The sequence below is a fragment of the Protopterus annectens genome, chromosome 1.part0 (genome assembly GCF_019279795.1).
Source record: "Protopterus annectens isolate FY-2018-M chromosome 1.part0, PAN1.0, whole genome shotgun sequence".
In the NCBI taxonomy this organism is placed as follows: domain Eukaryota; kingdom Metazoa; phylum Chordata; order Ceratodontiformes; family Protopteridae; genus Protopterus; species Protopterus annectens.
In genome coordinates this window covers 184258549-184282250 of record NC_056725.1, presented here as the reverse complement: position 1 = coordinate 184282250, position 23702 = coordinate 184258549, and the positions used below count along the sequence as shown (strand labels likewise).

General features: G+C 37.3%; 1 protein-coding gene across 6 annotated transcripts in view; it reads left to right on the top strand.

Moving 5' to 3' along the window:
- The window catches only part of LOC122788802 (SPARC-related modular calcium-binding protein 1-like), a 1601573-nt gene that overhangs the window by 341232 nt on the left and 1236639 nt on the right, over positions 1 to 23702 (top strand). The gene's annotated exons all lie outside the window — the stretch shown is intronic.

Genomic DNA, 23702 nt, shown 5'->3' with positions numbered 1-23702 from the left:
AAAACAAAGCAACATGCATACAGATATGTGCTGTAGATATGACAATACTATATAGTGGTATGTATTAGATAAGATTAGATTTATTTGGTGGAAGAAGAAGACACCAATATCTAGTTTACCTATTTAAGTGCATTAAACATTTTACCTCCTCTGCATTCCACTTTACTGTTTTCCTCTTGCCCATGCATCTTGAATGGCTCTGTAGATTCACTCTTGACCATCCATTCTGCATGTCCTTTCCTTGGGTCTGCAACCTTGTCTGGGTAAATGTACTTTCAGAGATGCAAGGACTAGTTAATCCTTATACCTGTTTCCTGTGCCTCCTCCTCTCCCCATGTGCCTCTTCAGAGTGATCCCTTCACCTCTCCCTGACATGATACTCTGCACCATTATCACATCAACCCTATCAATTCTTCTGGGTTCAAGAAAAAAGAGCTCTAGTTTCTCTAGCTTCAGTATATATTCATTCCCCTCCATTCCATGGATCTTTTTGTTGCCTTTCCTCTGGATTCTTAATTGCAGGTTGATGGCCTTTTCCTTATATGGCTTCCAGAACCATATGCAGTGCTCTGTGGATAGTCTGACTATGACCCTACAAACTAGAAGTACTACCTCTTTGCTTCTTTGCTTCTTGGATCTATCCAACCCTGAGGGATTCATTCCAGCATTTCATTTGCTGCTACCACTTCCTTTCACTCAACGCTCAGTGGTCCAATCCATGCATGATCAGGTCTTCCAGATCCTTTTCATGCTTTGTTCATATTCGTTCCACTCTTTATTTGTTTGTACTAAACATCTATCCTCATCTTTTTGTCCACAGGTTGAGCCTTTCCAGATCCCTTGCTAGACTCTTCTTACCCTCTTCCACTTCTGTACTTATTTCTGTGTTATCAGCAAAGAGATTGTATTCTCTATTCTCTCATATATGTCTGAGACAAACACCTGCAGAGGTTTGGACCCAGGACAAACTTCTGCATTACTTCATTAATCATTTTCCTAATTCCTGATATTGTCCCCCAAACCATAAGTCTCTGTATCTGTGATATGACCATAAAATTATCTGTGAGCTCAGTCTTATTTCTTTCTGCAAACTCTCCAGTTTTTCTGTCAGCCTCCTTAGTACAATGAAATCAAAGGCCTCGTAGATGTCCAGCCAGACCACACCTACTGGTACTCCTCTATCAAGATCATCTGTGACCTAGTAATAAAACTGAAATCAGGTCTAACAACTCATGTTGGGTCATATTGCCCTGGAGATTGCTGCTATCTAGAAATGTTACCAGACTTCTCCTCAACATTCTCTCCATAATTTTCTCTGCCATTGTTGTTGCCCTAACAGGTCTGCAGTTCCTTAGATATTAACCTGCCCTCCCCTTGTAGAAAGGTACCACTGTTGATGTCTTCCAGTCCTCGGATGCTGTTGCACTAGCCAGTAGTCTGTTGAAGGTCTTCATTAGCAGGTCTGCCAACATGTTAGCTAAATTACTGAGAACTGAGGCAGCCCATTGGCCTTTATGCTTTATCCTAAATAAAGGCATCCAGTTTCCCTGTACCTCTTCTCGCTAGCCAGGTGCATGAGCAGTGTTCTCTTCATTCTTTCCTGTCTTTATCCCAGCGCAGCACCATCTCTTTGCTTTCTTTTCTGAAGGCTGATGCAAAGAGTTCGTTCACTACCTCTTCTTTTTCTGTAAACACCTTTCCAGCTTTTCTTATCCTTGCTGCCTCTGTCCCTGCTGTCCTCCATACTGTTTTGTTTATAAAAATCCCAAAAATATTGCTTCCCTTCTTGATTCCTTCTGGCAACTCCACTGTCTTTATTAGCCTTTGTTGCCCTTACTGTCCTTGTTTCCTTTTGGCTAGCCTTCTTCACTGTGCCTCAAGTACCTACCATCTCCGCCTTTCCAGATATTGCTTGTTCTATGCTTTGTCCTAATTGCTAACGTCACATTTCTATGTAGCCACATTGGCCTCCTCTTTTTGTATTTTTGCCTGCTTCTCACACTCTTGTTAATATTCCTGAGTGCTCCATCCCTTACCTATTGCCATTGATTTGTTCCAAGTCTCCTAACACCTTTTACCTCCTACTAAGCACATCACAATCCACTCTTCTAAAGTTCCATACTATTGCCTTTTTATTCTGATTAGGACCACATCCAAATTGTTAAACTTTCTGGTATTCTTCTACACTAATTAGAACAAGCCTTTAGTGCCCAAAACATTGGTCATCTCCCTCTACACTTTGAAATTCTGGCTCTCCCAATCTGCTCCTAGTAGACTCAGATTCCCACAACTATTGTATTCTTTCTCCTACCCCACTCCTTTATGCTCTTTCTCTCCCAATCTCTTTTCCTCTTCTCATGCTGTATCTGATTGGCAATATACTGAATCAATACATAATTTCTTTGCCGCTTCCTGTACTTTAACTGCCAAAACACTTAACCTCCCGTCCATTATTGGATGCACACTTTCCTATTCTGGTGTTCTTCCTCTTCATTGACCTAACGTCTAATTAGATCCTTTATGTAGATTGCTATATCATTCACATCTTATCCTTCTATGCAATTCCTGAACAACTTATAACCCTGCACCTCCATTTCTCATCCCCTTGTGTCAGTAGCTCAAGTTACTGTGGTAGTATTGCCCGCCTTCCTGTACCCACATCATTGCCTGTAGGTCATCCACATTTTCATCCAGACTCATTACATTGCAGACTAGGAATACCAAACATGTTCCAAGTCACCCTTATTTGTCCCATTGCTATGTTCTACATATTGTTTTTGTAACCTTCTGTCTACTGCATAAATGGCTCCACTCTCTTCTACATCTGTCACCATGCCTCCCTCTAGCTACTTACTTTAAAGGTATAATCATTCAAATATATCTTTTCAAACCAGGACTAAACACTACTATCCCTTCTGGGCTAAGACAGAGCTTGTCCTTTGCATAAAACTGGTATGTCTGACAGGTCACCCCAACCCATCTTTCTACCAGTGCCAAGCCTTCTCTGCATTCTTATTTAATTTTTTAAGTTCTTTGCAAGGAAAGTACTGTAGCTTTTCTGGGGCAAAGGATATGTCTGCCCAAAATACAAGCTTTTAATGACATGACCAACACTGTAAAAAAATTGGAGATCATACGTGACTGTTCTTTTGGTACTTATTTAAGTATCCACAGATGTTGATTTCAGCTGTTCAATAAGAAAATGTAAGCAAAAATGTAAGCAGATCCATTAACTCTGTAATCAGGTATGAACCAAGCTCAATGGAGAAGTGAAGGACGGTGAATGTGAAAGGCTTATTTCATATATGTGTTGACAATGCATTTGCACTGTTTCAGTACCACTAGGTCATTAGCAATTGGTGTCAGCAGTATTGTCAGGTTCTAGAAAATGGGATATGTAATGTTTCTTTCCACATATATGGAATGCACACAAATAACAGAAAGGGCAAGTGCACAACAGAAGAAAGGCCATAATAAGTAAGCTCATAAGGCACATGACTCTAGGATGTAACCAATCAGCTTCTGAGCCTTTAGTTTCCTTGCTAAGTTGTAAATATATGAAAGGAAGTGAAGTCTAGAGTCTTAAGATGTCATCTTGAAGCATTGCCCAGGGCTGTTTTGCTATCTTTCAGACATGGGGGATGTACTAACTACTTTAACGTTCCACACCTATAATGGTTGGATTACTTGTAAGACTACATGCATTGCTGGGTTCGTAGGTCATGCATTTTACATTGCAGGTATCGATCTACGCAGTGGAAGCCCAATATACGTATTTAATTATTTATTTAAATACTTAAGAGAAGAGCCATACAAATATATCCATGGGTAAATTTACGAACTACCACCCAATCATCAAGACAGGCCTTAAGTCTAGTGTAATGTGGTACTTGCTGTCATGTAGGGGGAGGCTATTCCATAAATATATGCTGGGTTATGCATCTATTATGTCAGCAGGCCAAGTTTATGTGCTGATGACGGTTAAGGTCTTTGGTACGAATGTTCATGATGCTTCTCGTAGATCAAGCAAGGTAGGACATTTCATAGCAAAGAAATCCAAGCACAGATTTCTGAGAAAGATCCTGGATGAGATAGAATATATTGAGATGACTTTTAATCTCTCCTGGTAGTTTAGAAAGTTTAGTCCAGTAATTTTCTTGGTTAGAAATCTTTTCGTCTTTTTAATTGGGTAAGATGTTTGGAGCTGTACTTGTCAAAAGAGTGTGCTGTAGTCAATGATTGGGTTGATGATGATTGTATAAAGATAAACTATGCCTGCATTATTCATAATAGAAATGTTTTTGGAAATTAACCGTGACATGCAGAATGATTTTCTGATTATGACTGAAACATGGTGGTTAAAGTGCAGTTCACTGTCAGTGAAGTTACCCAGATCTCTGATCACTGTGTCCATATAGCATTATAACCCAATACCATTAGCTTCTCGAATATTTCATCATCTCTATTCAATTGTAAGAATGTATACATGAAAAAATCAAAGTCCTTCCCATCAATAATAAATTCAAAATAACTCTCTCTATTCTAGCTAAATCTCCTTGCAAAACCTACTACTTTAAACATCCTAGAAATCATTTCTTAATACTACCTCAAAGTAGTGACATACATCCAAATCCCAGCTCATCCCCTCTCCACAATTAACCCTCTTACCCCCTCCCACTCCTGTAGCCCACCTGCCAACACTTGAAACCCATTTATGATAACAATCAACATAAGTAGTATTTGCAGTGAAATCATAGAATTTCATACCAGGTTCTCTCAATGTACTCCAGATATTGTAATAGTTGCAGAAATTTGGTTAAAGCCACAAATATCAGATACCAACATAATTCCAGCTGGTTATAATATCCTTTGACAAGATAGGCTACAAAGGAAGGGGGTGTAGCTTTAATCCATCATAATTACTTAACCATTTCATCCCATCCTAAACTTGTTCCAGCTTTTGGAAACATTAACATTTTATTAATATAACTACAAATAAATAATATTAAACAACTATGCATAGCAGCACTATATATTCTCCCAGGCTTAAACATCCCTGGTCTACAAGATTTTCTGTCTTGAACTACCCATAACATATCTCATGAAACTGTCATTCTTGGGGACACTAGCATTAATTGGCAAAACTTAATTTCTAATTCCCCTGACAATAGTATTAACCTGCATGGATACACACAGCTTGTCACAAGCCCCACACAAGTACTAAACAACCAACAAGAATACACCTTGGACTGGATCCTAGTTTCAAATCCACACAAATGTTCTAATACTGGCACCCTCCTTCACATCTTAAGTGACCATTCACCTACTTTTACATATAGAGCCTACACTCGAGTTCCGAAACCCCATTCTAATAGAACATTTAGAAATCTAAACTTCACCCAAACATCTTTTCTCTCCCTAAAAGCCCAAAATTAGACCCCACTTAAAATATTACCTTTAGAAGAAGCTGTAAACTATTTTAACAAGGTCTTCCTTGATACCCTAAATACTTAAGCCCCCATTCATTATAAAAGAACAAGACTTAATTATGTTTTAATGCTTACAAAACCAACAAAACAAATTCTTCTCTCCAGGGACCAGGCCTGGAAAGAATGGTGCAAAAATAAGAACCCAGCAAATGAAATTAACTTTAAACAACTTTGTAATAAAGCAAAGAAATTAATTAAAAATGACAAAAAAATATTTTTTCACAACAACTATCTAGTCAAAGAAACAATCTCTCCAAATTTTTGAAATCTGTCTTTTCTCTCCTTAATCTGGGGACCACAAAAAAACCATCACCATTCCCTGATAAAGACTCACAACTGATAGCCCACATTTTCATCTTCAACTTTATTGATAGCATTCTTAAATTTGTTAAAGAACCACCTCCAGCAGCAAATAAATGCCCCAACAATAAGATTAATACCTCAAATTTTTCTCAAGAGAAATCCAGCCTGCATCATCCACTCTACAAAGATAATGCTAACAACCTCTCAGAATCACTAACATTCTCCCTAAAACCAGTGCCCACCTCTTAAATATTTAAACTGCTAACTAAACTAGAACCATGCTCCCTATCTGCAGATATCCTTCCCTCTGAATACTTGAAACTTAGTGCAGATGCAATAGCCTACCCCATTAGTATTCTAATTAACTGGTCCATGTCTGAATGCACAATCCTCAGATCTGGAAGAAATCCATAATAACCCCCATTTCATAAAGGTGGTAATAACAATGATTTAACTAACTATCGACCCATTTCTGTATTCACCATTATCACAAATACTAGAAAAGTGTATACCCACTCAACTACTAAAACAACTCACTGAAAATAATCTCCTTACCCATACTCAACATAGCTTTCATCCCGCACATAGTACCACAACAGCCTTACTTTCTTTTACTGACACTGTGAACAAAGCTCTGGATGCCAGTCTATAGTAGTTTTACTTAAAATATCCAAAGCTTTCGACATAGTGTCACATACTAAACAAATTCAACAACTGGCAACGCTAAGAAACTCCAAACATACCCTTACCTGGTTCACTAATTACGTGGACAATAGACAACAATCTGTGAGATGGCAAAACTATCAATCTTATTACCTGTTCAATACATCATATCCTCATTTAACAACTTCCAAGATTTCCTAAAAATAACACAAAATGCATTTTCAGCAACAGAAACATGGCTTAATGAAGCACAATTACTGGTAAATCCCCAAAAATCTAAGTTACTAGTATTCTCATCCAAACCACCTCCACAAGATTTTAAAATTTAATCCCAAAACAAGGCTAAAATAGAAGTGGTGCATAATGCAAAATGACCATGTATTGCTATAGATGACAAGCTATCCTTTGAACAACATACACTTAATAGAATAAAAAAACAAATTCTTTAATTAGGTAAACTTTACTGACATACATTTTACATAGATAAACCCACAAGAACAAAGCTGGCAAATACTCTCCTATTCCCCTCCCTTCTCGACGGTTACCTCATTTTTACAAATCTTCACACATTTCTTAGTAACAAATTACAATCACACTATTATAAAATTGATAAGTTTGCCTCTGGGCTACCAAACTGCACACACCATTGCCAGGCAATCAAGGAATTGAATTGGCTCGAGTTCCCCCATTACCTTCTGCAAAGTTATGGAATAACCTTCCCCCTCCATAACTATACTTAATTCCATAAAACCTTCAAAACCACCCTAAAAAGCCACTTTCTTGACAACCAAATTTGCCGTTGTGGCCAAACTTATAGACCACTATAGAACTTAATCCCAGGATCCTGCTGAATAAACTGACTCTTTTCTTCTTAACTGACAACTGCCAAATTATCTATGTTCATTTACTTCTTAAAGTAATTCATCTGTATTCCTTTCACAGTCTTATTTGTTATAATCAATAGCTTAAATTATTAGCCTCTCTTCTATCAAATGCTGAAATGAACAGATTACTATCATTTATTCTTCCTGCATATAATGTTGTCATTAAAATACTATATATGTAATACCAACACCTTACCTGACTGTACAAAATATTGTACTTTGTTTAGTTGTAATTACTAAAAATTATATAAAAATGTTTTATCACTGTTCTATTATTGTAATAGTATGCCTTTGTAATAATATTTGCACTGTACCTGGAGCTTTTCTCCCCGGGCCTCCATTGAAAATCAGTTTCTGACCTAGTGGACTTTCCCAGTTAACAAATGTCAATAAATAAATAAATAAATAAATAAATAAATAAATAAATAAATATTAAGGGGGTTGTCCTTAACATAGTAATAACCAGGGAAATCTTGCCTCCCAAATATTTTTGTGTCATTGTACTTACACCTGATATCAGTGCACCAGGTGTTAACATGGTCAAGCTCTTTTGGGAGAATGTGGGAGCATATGATAGCATCTGGTCTAAAGTCATCAGGAAACCTAGTCAGCCATTGCCCTTTGACTTCCTCCTTGAAGTCAAAGTAGTAGATCCCAAAGAGGAAAGGACCCAGTTCAGATCCCTGAGGACAGCATTAGTGACATTCTTTTCTGTGCAAGAGCTACTACCAACCCATATTATGAGAGTGCTGTCAAGGACTCATGGAATGGCGATTTACTGCTATAAATTCAACTAAGATCAAGTGGTTTTATACTGAAGAAGTCTTTTCAATAAGACAAAAGTGCTTAATCAAATAAACTTTTTGCACAAAGTCCATGTCTTATTATTTCCGAGGAGCGCTTTTAGTGTTAAGCCATTACCAAGGTATTTAGTTGTTTTTTTAGTGATTTTTATTACCTTGGCTCATGTGATTTTGGTATCTGTCAAGGGCCTAATTGGGCATACACTGGAAAATGCAGAGGATAATGTTGACTGGAGGTGGAGCTTGTCAACAGTATTACCTTGGGAACTGAATCAAAGGCCTTAACCAGGTCCAGACAGACATTTTATGTATTCAACTCATGTCCACAGCTTCTGTAACCCTTTTGAAGAAGACACTTACATTAATTAGACAGGATCTGCTTTTAATAAAAACAAACTGATTTGGATAAAGACACTGAAAGTTCCTTCTACAATCCCTTTTGAAGAAGACACATTAATTAGACAGGATCTGCTTTTAATAAAACCAAAGTGATTTGGATAAAGGCACTGAAAGTTCCCTCTACAATCATTAATATCTGTGATACATTACATCATTTATACAGAGGGTACTAGTATGACTTAGGGGTCCAAAATTACCTAGATTTGGGTGGGGCCTCCTTTATATAGTGATATCAGTATGGGAGTTCTCCAAATGTCTGGTACATTACTAATGGAGAGGATAAGGCTGACTGATTCAGAAGTGACTGTGCAAAGCTATGTTAGGCACTTAGTAGGAAGTAACCAAGTACATTGTCTGAACCCCATGAAAGCAGTATTCCTGGTTTTGATCAGGTAGGGTTTGGGGGAGGTGTGATTTGTTAGGCAGTGGGGAGAACTGAAGGAGGAGTAGGCAAGGTGAAATTAGAGCAGAATTTGCAGGCAAAGATGTTAGTGATGTCTTTAATTCAGAATAAGTAGATACTTACCCTGAACGGTACTGAGTGTTAATACCTGGTATAGTTAAAGAACACTTTATAGCTAAGTTTGGCAGCAGTAGCAACTTTGTGTTCAAAGGTAAGCTTAAGCTTTTACATGAAACACCTTAACTTTTTGCTAATGTGTTTTAGGTCCCTTTTATAGTGAAGGGAGGAGAATTTCTTTCACTCTACTTACGCAACTTATTTATGGGGAGAAATTCAGCCAAAGGGGTTTATTAATGAATTTCTTTTTATATATGTATTTTATGGGACTGATGCCTCTATTCTGTGGTTTACATGAAAGAAGACGTTAGAGGTATTTTCAGCAGTTTGGCAAAAGACTTAATGGTGGGGCCATTTGTAAATCTCTCTAGGTTGTCAGAAAATAATAAAATGTTAGCTTTGGAGATGTCATTATATGTAGTATGTTAACTAGGTCTAATTGAGAAGACAACATCATGCTGATTAGATGTTATCAGGAAGGAAGAGACATGTGAGGGGGTACAAACGTGGGCAATATTATTAAGGATGCTTTCAGGAAGATTTCCTCCTGTAGTGAGAAGGTGAATAATTTGGTCTGTGAATTTTGTACTCACAGACTCTGGCAAGTGCTGTACATATCTGTTATTGGCAGTGCAGGATTGCCAGATGATGGATGGGTAGCTAAAGTCACCTAAAAGCAGTCTATAGTATTCAGTAAATACTTTCCAATTGCATTTTATGGCGGAAATCATTAGGGTTGTTATTATCACTCACAGGATGATTTATTGACCCTAAAGAAGGATAAAAAAGTTACTGATGTCCGAGTTCCTGACATGGGCAATTTCTTGTGCCTGTTTTTTTTTCTTACATAGGTTCCAAAATGTAGCACATTTGTTGCATCAGAATATGGGCTGTTACTCTCCTCATGTAGCTTTATATCATGGGATCATAGGATCATAGGAGGTTACTAGGCTAATGGCCCTGGAGCCCTTACAAGCCTAGCCAAGAATTTATTCCTCAAAAGAAACTTCAGTCAGCACCTGTCATTCCTGTCAGTGAGGGATACAGGTGGAACCCCTGGGACAAATTGGTGGTTTCTCATCCACTCATCAAGGTTGCACTTGAAGAGAGCAAGTGAGGTGCTCTGTTTGACGTGTATGGGAAGTCTTCTCCAGAGATGGGGCAGCCTCTGCAAGACAGACCTGTCTCTCCAGCAGGTTTTGTTGACGTTGCATATTAGATTCAGGCCTTTTGAGCGGGTAGTGCATGAAGAGTTAGACTTATGGATATGGAGCATCTCTAGTAGGGCAGGGTCCAAGATTGCCTTGTAGGTGAGACACAGATCACCCCTGAGCAATCTGTATGATACTGAGTAGAGTGATAATGATTTGAGGCTGTCCACATAGGACAGGTGTTGGAGGCCATGGATTCTCTTTGTGAGGTATTTCAGTGGCCTTTCCAATTGGTGCAGATGTTTGGAGGGGTACATCCCAAATGGGGTGTTATACTCATTTATTGGTCTAATGAGGGAGGAGTATAGAGAGGTAATAACCTCCTTTTTCTGGATGTAATTTTTCTGGATGAGAATTTACTTATGAGATTAACCAAGTAAAAGGCTTTTCTGACTACTGCCACTACATGATGGTCAAATGTGAGGTTGTTATCAACCTGAGTGCCCAGTTCTCTCACCACAGGTTGTGTGCTTAGGGGGTTGCCGTTGATGTGGTAATCAGTAGGGGTTGTGTTTTTGCTGAATGGTATGATGATACATTTTTTGCATTTAGCTTGAGGCCATGACTTTGGCATCAGTCATTAGTTGCTGTGAGACCCTCTTGCAGTATGTTAACATCATTTGGGGAGACAATGACAGCACCCAACTTACAGTCGTCTGCAAACTTGCTCAGCCACAGGCCTTTTGTCTTTGCCTGGACCTCTGAGAAATAGATGCCAAACAGTAGGGATCCCAGGACAGATCCCTGGGGAACTCCACTAGTGACAGGTCTGCTAGCAGAGGTGGAGGTGCCTATTTTGACTTTGAGGGTCCTGTTGGTGAGCCAGTTGGACAACCATCTGATGGGATTGGGATTTACGCAACGTTGTGTTAGCTTTTAGATGATGCCTGAGTGGGGATTGTATCAAAGGCCTTGGCCAAGTCAAGATAAGGTATATGGTCCAATATACTTTTATTTAGCCATTTTGGTTGCCACTCCCTCTGTATTGCAAAGAAAAAAGGTATTCCAGTGCCATAACAGTATCTGAAGCATTTATAATGGGGTAACATCCATTTTTTTTCTTTTTTTTTCCTTTTTTTTTTTTTTGTCTGGCAAACTGGCTGCACCTTACCTTATTGGCCCATTTGCTCCTCCAAAGCAAAAGCTAGGCCCACTTGTTTCTTATTCTGGACAAGAGCCCTATGGCCCACTCATTCCCAGACCAAACTGAGAATTTTCTTTGACCTTTTATTCCTTGAAAGTAATGAACAGGTGGAAAGAGACTGTCCAGAATTTCAGTTAGTTGGATGTTTCCTCAGGACCTAACTCTTCCCTCCATTGTCTTGTAAATGCACTTAGTGTTACAACTTGTCAAACAATACCCTGGAAAGTGGTGAGTTAGGCCATGAAATTCTTTGTCTGCCTTAAATAGCATCATCACTAGACAAGCAGCGAATGCCCACATTCATTAAGGGAGTATGGAATGTAAGCTTTAGACAGGTACCAACAGAATTTCAAAGTGAATGGGCCACTGCATTCATAAACATAGTATGTACTCCAGATGTGTGTGAAATGGAATGTATTTTTCCCCAGAGTATTTGATTTATAATCTTGAATAATCCCAGTGTAGAAAAAATCAGACACAGGACATGCCATGAACAAAGACAATGCAAGTACTGTAACTGTATATGTCATTTTGTTTTGCATACATTTACACTGGAAATTTAGCAATTGTAATATAATTTCTTTAAATAACATCAAACCTTCTTGTGAAGGTTTTTCCTTTTTTCCTACCTTATTTCCTAAAATAGTCTTGTGTTTTACAAACCTTGAGAACTCAGTTAAGCAGGACAGTGGAATGTTTTTTTACAGCTGAAGGAACCATAAAAATATGTGACTGGGGCAGAACAAGCAGAAGTGGGTGCCTGACAGATGTATGATCAATACAGATACTTTTTTTTTAAGTTGGTACTTTTGTTTTAATAGCATTGTTGGGGAGGGGGTTATGAAGCCACCACCTGGTGCATACACATTACAGAAAGGAAAAACACAGAAAGGCAGACACACTCAAATGCTGACCAGATCCTAAGGTGTCTACCTACCTGATTCATAGAGATGCTGTCTATGGTCTACATACATTGCACTTTTGTTATGCCACATAAATTTAAAATGCAGCTTAGCTCAGAGCCTTACTGTTCATTCATGTGGTGCAGGTTTACTTTGCATTTATTAGTATTCAGAGATCTATTTTGCACCCTCCTGTTGGAAGGCAACTGGTGATGTCACTCTGGTGAACAACAGTGGTTGCCTTTTTAAGTTTTTCTGCAGCAGAATGGGGTATAAATAAGCAGCACATCTTCTAATATACTTTACAGCTTTAATGGCCATTTTGTTAATGGATGTGCTTATGCTGAAGCTCAGACATATCTTCCTGACCAAAACATCACCATATCAGTGACACTGGGCTAGAGCTTCTTGAGTTAAGCATAGCAAAGTTACCCAAGTTATCCTGTAAAAGTAGACTAGTCACATAGATTCATTTATTCACTTATTTTTGACATCTGTGATTTATAGGAGAGTCCAGTTAACACCACTTGCATATTCTTGATCCAGGTAGGCAGTGGTGTCAGTTAACCCATGTATTTTTGGAGGCTTTCTAAATTGGGCAGGACACTAGTATGTGTGCATTCAGTGTACCACCCATATGTAAAATGTGCATGTCATATTTAGGAATACCACTGTGGTATGTGTGCATTCAGTGTACCACATATATCTAAAATGTACGTGTCATATTTAGAAATACCACAGTGGTGTGTGTACATTCAGTGTACCACCGATATGTGACGTGTTCATATTTAGGAATACCACTCTCTGTCACCAACTGTACAGTGTTATAATGATGACAGAATCTGGGGTGGCTGATGTGGTGTCTGCCTGCTCCATGCACGGCTGTTACATTGTATACACCTCACTCATGCATACCCTGCATGGATTTGGAATGGGATTCAGCAGGAAGAAAGATGTTATTAGATTGTTGTTACTGGGAAGAGGAGTACAGATGCAGTTCATCAGAAATTCAGTGCTAAAGGTGTTTAATTAGTATTTTATGAAGTGGAACTGGTTATTTGAGAATGAAATAGATGTCGGTAGCTGGGTGCAATTTTAGTAATGAGACAAAAAGGTGGAGTGGCTCTAGGATTTTCCTTTAAGTTGCTTTTTTATGTGGAATAATGTCAGTAAAATAAAAATAAAATTTCCTTCAACTTTCTCTGCTGATTGTCTTTTTCATATGGAATAGTTACTGAAAATGAAATTAGCCTTTTTTCACTTTAAACTGCTGATGTGTTTTTCAGATGAAATCATGCCTAACATAAAATATGCTCTGTAATTTTGCTGTGCTGATGTATTTTTCGTACAGAATAGTATCAGTTTTATACTTCTCATTTATTTACCTAGTAGTAACTTAATCACATCCAGATGACATTCTGGATTTACCCTCATGTCTTTATATAAGACTTTGTTTTCACCCTTCATATAATCACTCTCAGGCTTGGCATCAGCATGCTTATTCTTTGCAAATGCCTAGATCCACTAGACTTCTGTAATAGAAAAACAAATCAGATTCCCAGTAGCATAAATTTCCCAACAAACCCAAAGTTAACTTTGGAAATAAATAAGGCTTCAGCCTCCTTAACAATTCTTGATTAAAGGAGTCTCATGCAAGGTTCATGGATAAGTGCCACATGATAAGAAGAGTTACAGCAGTGCGTAATTATGACATACCATAATTGGATCTGTGAGAATCTTATGTAGAGATCTTCAGCTGGAGAAAAGAAGGAGGGAGGCGAGTCAGACATGTTAAATATGTTTCCAGGAAGTAATACATCATCACTGCAACACTTCAATGGTCAGTCACTAAAATACAAATACTTAGACACGGTAATATGCAGACGGTGACAATGACAGAAAATCACTCAAACATATCTCTCCCCTGCTTAGTTACTGCATTGTAGCACTCATTTAAGCAGTGCAGCTATGCTTAATACAAGTGAAGCCAAGGACAGTGCATAGTCTAGCCAGGATACCCTGACTAAATACTTATATTACTGAAAACAGGTAAACTTTAAGAATAAGAGATTTTAGCTTAGATAAGTTCTTCAAGCATTGGAAGCCAAAGTACATTTCTACAAAAGTTTGTGGATAGCATCTCGGATAACAATGCTGACCACAGAATGGAATGTGATGCCATTAGACCAGGTAGTTGAATGTTTTTGTCCTTAGACTGTTGCCTGTGTTTTCCAGGTCTCATAAGTATTTCAATTCCTCATTTGAATTAACAGTTGAAGAGGGGCATGAAAATCTTACCAGCATGTGGCAGTTAATCAGTAGGTAATGCCAGGCACAAAGAACTACCACGAGGCAAAGGGCCACCAGTGGCAACGTAGGGATTTTGGCTGATAACAGATTGGAAACATTATATGTTAACATAAAAAAAGGGGAAGAACATTAGTAAGATTATACATCAAAAGAAAGGATTAAAAAGAGGGTAAAAAGGGAATGTGATGTATACGGGGCGGAGTGAAATAGTAAGCTATTGTAAAGTTGGGGACTGTGGAACAAAGGAGTGGCACTAGGGCTTGAAGGAAGGGAGGAAAGACAATGTAGGTCAGGTGTACAGGTAGTAGAGCAGGAATGTACAGAAGTCACTTGTGAGGAGGTGACTATAGCATGCTTTGGAGATTTTGCTAGCTGGATAGAGATTTTGAAGGCATTTCACTTCATACCGTTAGGTAATAGATACATTTCTGCCCTTATCATTTAGGGTAACAGAAATTACTTCCTCTTATATATTTATTTTTCAAGTGTCATGTTACATTTACTCCATCTGTCTACTATTTTATTTATACCTGGCTGTATCTACTGCCATTTATCTTTTATCCATTCCTGAGCAACTGCATGGAATGTTTTAAACTATCATCTATTCCTTCGAATAGTTTTCACTGTCTCTTCATAACCACATCTTGCGCATTGATTCAATATTCATACTTAAGTCTGTCTTATTATTTCTGCTCCATACTTATCTCTTATTATCATAAATGTCACATCATTGGCAAACATTTAGATTGGACATTTTCCCTGTATTTTTATACTTATGCAATAATTGTTGCATTCCTTCTTCAGCTTTGTAACTCCTTTGTTAAACAAACAAAGAAATAACAATGACAGCAGCAACATATGGTTAATATGTTTTGGGGACATCCCTGTTTTTGTACTTTATTTTAATTTATTTTCTTGCATGCCCATTCACTCTTATTTGTTTTTTATGTTTTTGCTATCAACTTAATTTAATCTACTGTTTATTACTTTGGCCAATATTTCATGTAGTTACAGTTTAGAAGCATCACTGATCTACATGTCTTTAAACTATTTTTGCCTCATTTTTTCCATAACACTTTTACTATATCCATGCTCATTTTGTTCTTTTTGTATGCCTTCATCATACCAATCCTGAAATATATCCAGTACATATTTTAGTTGGCATTCTTTTAGACTGAAAAAATCATACTCTAAGCTATTTGGTACATGTGGTATCTCTTCATAAAATGTTACAACATAACTAATGTAATGTCTTTATCCAGAATTGTATTTATACCTCTCTTTAACCCTTGCTTTTATATATATATATATATATATATATATATATATATATATATATATATATATATATATATATATTTATTCTCTTCCACCTGCTTATTAAGTACTGCTTTCCAAATTCTAAAGTTATAACTTATATCTGTTATCTTTTACTCTGTAAGAAAACTTCCATATGCATCAAACTTTTATTTCTTTCTTTATTAAGAATGTTACTACATATTTTTCCCTCTTTGTACTATATCTCTGTTTATTTTATGATACCACAAGGTGATTTTCCCATTATTATATTCATACCTTTATTGATGCACACTAAAATGTTTTAGCTGTCCACTTTGTAGCAGTCCATAACAGTCTAGTGACAATATGGTTCTCTTGTCTTATTTTTGTACACTTCTTTTCACAAACGTATTTGCATTCATGGCAGATTTTCCTTTTCAAACCTACCATTCCACTGTTGTTTTGTGAATAGACAACATTTCATCGTGACCATGCCACATGACTAGAAATGCCTGCATATGTACCTTTTAAATAATTTTATATGCATTTTAAAGTTACCATTTCCTATTTGTGTCTGTTTTGCTTTCCTCAGTTTTATAGCTTTATGGTCAGAAAAAAAAAACGGTCTAATATTTTTCAGCATTTTCACTGAAATTTCTAAACATGTACATAATGTGTTCTGGAGCCCTCCCTTATGTATGTGTATTTTTCTATTCAAAAAATTTTCAACCAACCATATTGTAGGTTTTTCTTCTGTTAATTATACTACTCCCTTTTTTTTCCCTTTTTCTTGTAATAATTTTGAAATGAAAGTTCTTTAGCCATATAATAGTTAATTACCAGTTCTCCAAATATTCATTCCTTCCAAGCACCGTATTAAATGAATATTTTGCACGTATTCGTTTGTGTTCTTTGTGTATATCCACATATAGCACGTTCTCTTGTACAACATGTAATTTATTCACTACTTTCCAAGCTTCATAATTTGTTACCATGGTTGTACCTGATGATTGTTCTAAACCCAATGACCGTATAATTCTCCTTTGTAGTATAACAATCATTTGCAATATGTCTTGCAACTTGTCTCACATCTTGTAAGTAATTACATCTTACAACATTGCAAAATATCTACCCTTCTTAGTCATGATATCATACCAGTAACATTTTGTGGAGGTTTTTCTTCCTCTTCCTATACTCTTTTGATCACTCACCTTTTTATCAATATTTCAGCTGTTGTTTTATCAATCTGTTCAGGTAGTCCCTGTACTATCATCACTTTTCTTCTTTTATTCTAATTCTTTAAAATCTATCCATTGTCCTGTAGTACTTATTTTATGCTTTCTACAAGTCTTCTCTGTCTTTCATTTCTTCTGCTTTTGTTTCTTCCTCTTCCTGGTTTTGCTTTTCTAGAGCCATGCTTTTAGTAACATCTCATTTCGCCTTCGTTTTATAACTTTTTCAGTTAGTTCTGCTTTATTAAAATCAAGATAACAATGATTTTCTGAGCCACAGCAGGTACACTCTCTTGTTTAGTTTCATGCTGTATATCTTCACAATACACATTTTGCAAACCTTCTTTTTTCACAACTTGCCATTCAACGATCCTCTTGTTACAAATAGCACTGAGAATACCGACAACAGCCAAACCAAACAACAGCAGGATTGTATAAAATGTGCTTGTTTTCAAAAAGGATTTAGCAACACTCTCAGTTTCCATCTATCTTTCCACAAACAGCGCATATATGTTATTTTTGGGGTATGTTGTGTATGTCACAATACTTTGTAACATAATTGCACTGTTTCTTGTTGTAAAACTTCATTTTTTAAGGAGACTTATAACTTTTTTCTGTTAGTCATATGGCTGCCAATTGTTTTCTCCCCAGGCAGTCATTATGTTTTGATATCTCAGCTTCCTCTAGAGTTTGCTAAATCATAAATAATAATGTATCTATGTCAATTGAAAACTAGAAGTTGTAGTAAGTTTAGCCAGATTTTGTGTGTATCTGGTGGTGTTTCCTTTCCAATATAGTGGATTTTTGTTGATTTTCCTCTGGGTAAACTTGCCCATTTCTGCTTCCTGGTCCATCTCTGTGAAGGTCCACCTACTTGTAGGTGGCATTCTCAGTCTGTTTGCTGCAGTCCTTGTGATGCAGTCTATGTACTATCTTCATTGTGAACAACTGCCACTTTCTAACAATGTCGGCATCATTGACTGCAGGGATTCTGGTTCTTCTGCTTCAGAATCTGAAATTTCAAGCCAGACAACCATCTGTTCAATGAATAACATATTATTAGTAGTCTCTAAAAGAGTGGAAATTGCCCCCATGTGTTTTCCTTACAGCTCAGACATGTCTTTTTTTCTGTTGCAAAATCCATCTGTAAAGTTTCACAAACTATTCAAAACTTACAGGTAGCTGCATAGTAACACGCAGCTGTGCATGATAGTATGCAGCTACAAGAAAGTTTTGAATAGTTTGTGAAACTTTGCAGATGAAGTCTGGATTAAGGCAATGCAACCGAATAGTATTAACATATAGCTGTATAGTTCTCCCATGTCTTCTTCTTCATACAAGAAAAAAAGTATGAACATTTTCAAATGTTTTTGTAAAATTAACTGTGGCCAATGTGAATATCTTCTCAGGTACCCAGGCTAATCTAATAAAAACAACAACAAAAAAACTAACAAACAGATAAGCAAAAAACAAATGAATTCAAATAAATAAATACATAAATAAATAAACAAGCAGTGGGGGACAAAGAACTAGTTAGGAGGAGGAAGGAGATGTACACTAGGTACACACTGCACTTCAACCCAGAGGAGAACTAAGCACTTAAAGTCAGGTTGAAATGGTAGCACAATATTTATTTTATGTTTATTAGTATTATTTACTTTAAAAATTAAGTAAAGTGTGTGTGTGTGTGTGTGTGTGTGTGTGTGTGTGTGTGTGTGTGTGTGTGTGTGTGTGTCAGGGGTAAGGATACAGTGAAAGGAGGGAACAGAAAAGACAGAATATTGGAAGGTAGTAAAGAGGGAAATATTATCAATAAAAGATGAGTTGGCAGTGTCAATCTAAATAGAGTGGAAAAGTCTTGGTTCTCAGTGTTAAGAGTCTGGGACTGAAAATGGGAAATGAGAAGAATAAGAAAACGTAAGGGGAGTGACAGACGTACAGGCCATGAACAATGGGATTATGAGAGTCGATGCTTGTCATCATGCTTGTGTATAGTGGTAACACTCTTACTACAATTTACAAATACAGTGCAGCAAGACACATGCACAGATACAGGCAGACATTATAATAGAAATCCATGGTGCCTCCACTGGGGTCCACAGATGGATATAGATTTTCACAGTCTTATAAGCAAAAATGATGGAAATAGGCAGATTCACCATTGCAGATTCACATATCTTTTAAGAAAAACCAAACCTTCAAAGAATAAGAATGCTTTGAGTTTTTTTCTGTTCAGATTCCCATCTTGCATTTGTTCTCTAGAACTGCCATTATATTTCTATGAGGAAAACAAACTTCAAGAGTCTTTCTGACTGGTCTGTAATTCTGCATCCACAGAAGTGTGCTTGGCTGTTAAGTGTCCTTCTACAAAACAGTTTAAGGCTACCTGACTATTTTATTAGATAACTTTAACATTTACATTTTTGATGCCAAGTCTTTTTTAGAAAGTGGCAGGTTGACTTTGAAGCACATGGAGTGAGGCACATGAAGAGATACAAGTTACAAACTAAAGGATTAAGTTTCACTTACTACTCAGTGAAATACTTCTTTACTTGAAGAGGTGAAATAGGCTTCCCAAATGCACTGTAAGGAATAAAACAAACGAAAAGGCCTTTTTAAGTGAGCTTAGAATTGATAAAGGAAGACTGAATTAAAAAAAACTGGTGAAAAAATGCTAGAGTATTAACCGTAGTAACAGCATCCTTAATAGACCCAGGTGTTCTTCTGCAGATGTTTGTTTGTATATAGACAAGTACACAAATGGATATAATTTATACATTATACGTGATAAAACTCAACCTTGTCTTTGTCATTAATAAGACAGACATGTGTAATGTGTGATGTGTAGAAGTCTTAAAATATCATAGATAATTTATGGGGTCTATATCACATTATCAAACTTCCAAAATATCGAACACCATAAGCTCGAACATGGAAGTTCGAAATGTGATATCATCGAAAGCTCAGAACAGCGAATTTTTTCCCAGGGAAAAAATTCTCTGTTCCGAGAAACACACACACACACACACACACACACACACACACACACACACACACACACACACACACACACAACACAAGCACACCAAAAACCTATGCCTAATGTGGGGGCTGTGCCCCCCACACCATCCCACTTAAATATACTAACTCAGAGATTGCACCACAGTGGAGGAAATAGCGAAGCCGCGCAACTGCCCACCGAATTCTTGCTCTGGGTAAGAATTTGATGTTCTGCGGCTTTTATATTATCAGCATTCACGGTTTCAAGTTCAGTGTAATGCAGTTCAAAATTTTACATTTTCGCGGTTATGGTATACACCCAATTTATGTGCTAGCATTTCTTAAAGTGGCTTTTGCACCACACAAACATGTTAATATCTACCAAAGTAATTATAGGCAACAGGAACATGTCTTAGGAAGTTCAACTCTAGGTGATGAATTAATTTTCAAGTTGCTGACACTGCAGTGCAGCATTATGGGTGGTGCTGCACTCCTGGGTATGCCATCCTTCTGATAAGATGTTAAACCGAGGTCACGTCTGCTTGATTTGGTGGTAGCTCAGGTGGATGTAAAAGATCCCATGGCATGTATTGAAAAGAATACAGGAAGATCTCCAGTGCCTTGGCCAAAGTTATTCTAGTAGTATAAATAACGCCTTAGGTTTTCCCTGAAAAGGCCCACTAGGTTAGTGGGTCTAACCTGGTCAACAAAGGATAAATAAAATAAATAGATAAAATAAACAGAGTTAGAGGTGAGTTTGGGATTGGCCTGCAGTAAAATTCTACAGAGTGGGATTTTCTACCAGTCTAATAGATCCTGCTTTGAGGTACCATGACCATAGCGTTGGTTATGTTCATTTTTAGGATATGAAAATGTCTGACCTCCATATCAGTGGCTTGGAGGGACCTGTTCACACAACTTTCTGTCACTGAAAAGATTTTGCTAAATATTGATTTGGCCAGAAGGAGGGTTAAGTATTCTCTGATCTTCATATTATTGGCATTAATGTGAGTGTGTATGTCAAGCAGCTTTGCAGCATTCTTCTACATCAGTGGTCACTTCAGTAGTGCTCTATCATCACACCTGCTATCAGGTACATTGTCCTGAGTTCATTATACGTATCTAGGAAATCATTCAAGGAACATGCACAGTTTAGTGCTAAGTAATGCGCCATTTCTCTAAATTTGGAAAGGGAGTCAAAGGCTATGTGAGTTATGAGATGTTTCTCACTATTTGGCTACTACTTTTAGGAGATCTTGTCAAATAAGTTGTTTTTGAGAAGTAATATGGGTTCATATTTTATTAGGTTTTAATTAATACTCTCTCCATCTTAAAAAATTCAAGAAATAACCTTCTTCTGCTAATTTTTTGACTGTCCTAGCTATGCCAAAATCTGCTGTTACATAGCAAGAAAAATTAAAGAAACTAATATAATAAACAGTTTTATAAAACTAGCTGGATCATTTCTTGGGATAGTTAAGTATGGGATATAATGAAACTAAGGCCAGGTAATATGAGATATGTCTCATTTTGTTGAGCATTACATTGAATAGTACTATAAGTCCGGCCAAAACTCAAATTATAGAATTTGGTTTTGCCTAGAGATCATCTGATAATATCCTGACCATCACACAGAGAGAAAATGTCACATGTTTTACACAAAAACTTAACACCACTGCAAATGTCATCAGTCCCATGTGTTATATTATTAAGGAAACATTTTCCAGAAAATCCCAAACAGGCTTCGCATACTAAGACTGTACAGGGTTCTAGCTAGATACAGCCATATTAGATGTGACAACAACTCTCTGCACCATAGAAGAGTTAACATGGCTTGCATTTTTCTGCAGTAAATTTCTTTGATTCAAATATGCCTTCCTATGGGACTTTGATCCTCAAAATGTGTTATAAAAATAAATCAGTTTTACCCTTTCTTCATAGGCAGCAACTCACAATATATTTCTAAATTTCTGGTATTAAACATTAATACTTTGAGTTCCCTGTAAGATATCAGTGCTCATACTCATCCACCGATTGAGCTGTCTTAGGTTCATAGGTTCATAGGACAATACTAGGCTACTGGCCCAGAGGCCATTATAAGCCTAGCCAATAATTTTGCCCATGTTCCCACAAAGTCAGCTCATCTCCAGTGTTCTGATGCTAAAGTTTAATTTTTTTGAATACCATGTGAAAGACCAATGTCCTAAAATGGTAGAAAAACAATTACATAAATTCTAAGCCAAGGAACTCAGAGGGTCTGCAAATGATCAAATACTATGTTATCACCATATTACAAATCTAAATTTTACATCACATTGCATTTACTTAATTACAGGTTATAAGATTTTTTAAGCATCTTAACTTTCTATCTCCCATGTAGCTTTATCTTCCCCTGGTGCATTTTCCATCCATCCTATGCCCTCTTGAATGTCTTTGTGGATTTCTTCTCTGTCACCCTTTCCAGAAGTACTTTTCACAGATCCACAACCCCCTGCAATAAAGGACTTTCAGTGATCTAGAGAGTAAGTTAGACCTCTATAATCTGCTGTGATTGTCTTCATTTTACTACTCTGTCCTTCCTGTTCAGAATGATCCCTTCATATCTACCTGATATGATTTTAAGCTTAAATATCATATCCTTTCTGTCTCTTCTGATGTCAGATGAGATCTCTAACTCCTCTAACTTCATTACATATCTCGGTTTCATGGATCTTTATCATAACTTTTCCCTGGATTCCTTCCAGCAATCTGATGCCCTTTTATTTTATATAAACCAGAATTACCCACTGTACTCAAGGAGCAGCCTGATCAAGGCCCTGTGGAGCAGAAGCATTACCTCTATGGTTTTGGAATCTTTACCTAGCACTCGGTGTACTGCTGCCACTGCCACTGCCTGCTCCCTCTACTCCTTGTGGTCCAGTCATGGTGTGATCAACAATCCCAAACCCTTTATTCCTGCTCTGCCATTTATTCCAATCTGCCTAACCGGTAATTCTCACTAAGCTAGTTGTGGCCCAAGCACAGTACTTTGCATTTGTTTACAATGACGTTCAGTTGCCTCCATTTCGCCCACTTGTTCCAGCTTTTCAAAACCTTTACTAGTTTGTTCGTCCAGCCTTCACTGTTGCACCTATCTTTGTTTCATCAGCAAAGACGTTAATCCAATTTTGTGTTTCTTCAGATATGCCTGAGTCAAATACACTGAAGAGTACTGGACAAAGAACAACCTCTTGCTGAACTCCTGTAATCTTTTCCTTAATTCCCAACAATGTCCCTCTCAGCATAACCTGCCCTGTCTTACCATTCTACCCTACATCTATCTGGTCCTTTGTCATGATCCTACCTTAACATCTCCAGTTTTCCCATCAGCTTCCCATATGGCAGTGGATTCAAAGACTCTGCTGAAGTCCACTTGTAACCCAGGCATAAAACTGGTTCAGCTTTGATTGACAACTCTTCTGACACTGAACCCATATTGGTTGCTGTCCACAAGATTATTGTTGTCTTCAAATTTTGCTGGCCTTCCATTCATGATTTTCCCCTATAAGCCGCGGTGGTGCATCA